Source organism: Ochotona curzoniae, unplaced genomic scaffold (genome assembly GCF_017591425.1).
Source record: "Ochotona curzoniae isolate NIBS_2020 unplaced genomic scaffold, NIBS_Ocur_1.0 scaffold_4953, whole genome shotgun sequence".
Lineage (NCBI taxonomy): Eukaryota > Metazoa > Chordata > Mammalia > Lagomorpha > Ochotonidae > Ochotona > Ochotona curzoniae.
In genome coordinates this window covers 3,013,887-3,015,897 of record NW_024467127.1, presented here as the reverse complement: position 1 = coordinate 3,015,897, position 2,011 = coordinate 3,013,887, and the positions used below count along the sequence as shown (strand labels likewise).

The following is a 2,011-nucleotide window of genomic DNA, read 5'->3' as shown; positions in this document are numbered from 1 at the left end:
GAAAAAGACAAAGACTGACCCAGAACATGAAAGATAAGGCCAAACATAACTATTGCCATCAAATCACATATCCTTATAAAGATAAATTGACTAGATGGTTTTGAAGCCCTGTTTGCCAGATGATAACGATTTTCATTCACATAGGAAGAATCAGTTAAAGTAACCTCTCTTACAATATGGTGACCTTACTTCATGACACTTTATTCTGTTATGGGAAACTCACCAAGAGATTGGTTATTAAATGTCAAAGATGCGATAACTATGTGAATTAGCTTGACATGGCTATTCTAGATGGCATACATACTTCGAAACACCATCTCTATGGAGAACTATATTTACCTTGGCTCATGTGAAACATACAAGCATTTTAATCATTAAATGTTTAAATACTTTAGTAACAAAAGTTTGAAAAAAATCTTTCACTGTATTCTTACCTGCAGCACACCCTCACTCGGGTGACACCCAACCCCTTACACTCAGGATCTGCTGGCTTGCATGGACTCTGAACATCTTCCCTGCCAGGGCTTGGAAGGAGAAAGACCAGAGAAAGCTGAGCTTGAACTGATTACCACCTTTTTGCATCAGTCCAAAGAGCCTGTCCATCACCATGGCATCTCAAGAATGCAGAGGCTGCAGGATTCTGGGCTTTTATGACCAAGCGGCTGTTGATTGGCCAGTTTGTATGGCCACAGAACCCCATGAAGTCAAACAGTACTCAGCCAATCAGAATGCTCCCTGTCAACAGGACAGCCCCCATGTACTTGTGTGAGTGAAATGAGTATGAGAGGCAAAACAAGAGCTCAGAGTCAAAGCATCTACCTGCTACTGGGTCATGGCCCACCACAGTTTGTTTGCTATCATCTTCCTTTTGGGGTCATTCATCAACCTGTGTAGCTGCTATCAAACTGTGATCCAAACCCGACAGATTCCTCCCTACACCAGGTTGTGTAAGTGAAGCAGAAGTGAGGGAACTCAGGTTTAGGGCATCTACCTCCTACTGGGGCATGGCCAACCACAATATCCACCTGGGCATTAGATGAAAAAGGCCCTCTCAGAAGGCCATTCTGATAAAGTTCCCATTCAGCTCGACAACGACTTTGCCACAGCTTTTATAGCACTAGTCAAGGTCAGGATGATGTTCTGAGCAGCCCCATAGCCATCATGCTCCCTGGAGGGGTCATCCATGGTATCATGGGTGGCAGTGATGGTGTGTAACATGGTCATGGGTTCCTCTAAAATACTGAAGTTGTCATGGATGACCTGGACCAGGTGGTAATGCAGTTGATCATCTTTGGAGTTTTCGTATTGCTCATGGCTCATGCCCATCACAAACATGGGGTAATTGGCAGAGATGATGACCCTCTTGTCCCCAGCCAGCTCCATGGTGGTGAAGACACCAGTGGACTCAACCACATATTGGGCACCAGCATTGCCCCATTTGATATTGGTGGGATCTCACTCCTGGCTTTCCCATTAATGACAAGCTTGCTATTCTTGGCATTGATTGTATTATGGAACTTGCTATGGGTAGATTAATACTGGATCATGTAGATTATGTAACTGAAGTCAATGAATGGATCATTGATGGCCACAATGTCCACTTTGTCAGAGGTAGACGCATCCCTGGTAACCAGGCAGCTGATACAGGCAAATCTATTCTCTCTGACCTTCCTCATTGTGTATCAGGGATGCACTGGCACTGCACAAGGTGTGGCAGTAGCTGACTGTCTAACAGGGAGGAGCAGAGGCCCAGATTTGACTTCCCTGTGATTATTTTGTCAGCTTTCTATTCTATGTGTCACAATGTGGGACATATTATTAGAAACGTTTCCTCTTAACACTATATTTTCTGTTACCAGACATCAACAGATGTCAAAATTATAAATGGAAAACTATAGAGAAAAAGTTCCATGTTTTAAGTAACTTCTATTGCACTGTCTTCTTACATTATTTTTGTTGTTGTTCTCTATGATTGCTGCTACTGTCTCACCATTGCCTAACTTGTAAACTT

General features: G+C 43.1%; 1 pseudogene; it reads right to left on the bottom strand.

The window, feature by feature from the left end:
* Positions 1–1,080: 1,080 nt before the first annotated feature.
* LOC121150353 lies at positions 1,081–1,676 on the bottom strand (annotated as a pseudogene).
* Positions 1,677–2,011: the final 335 nt, after the last annotated feature.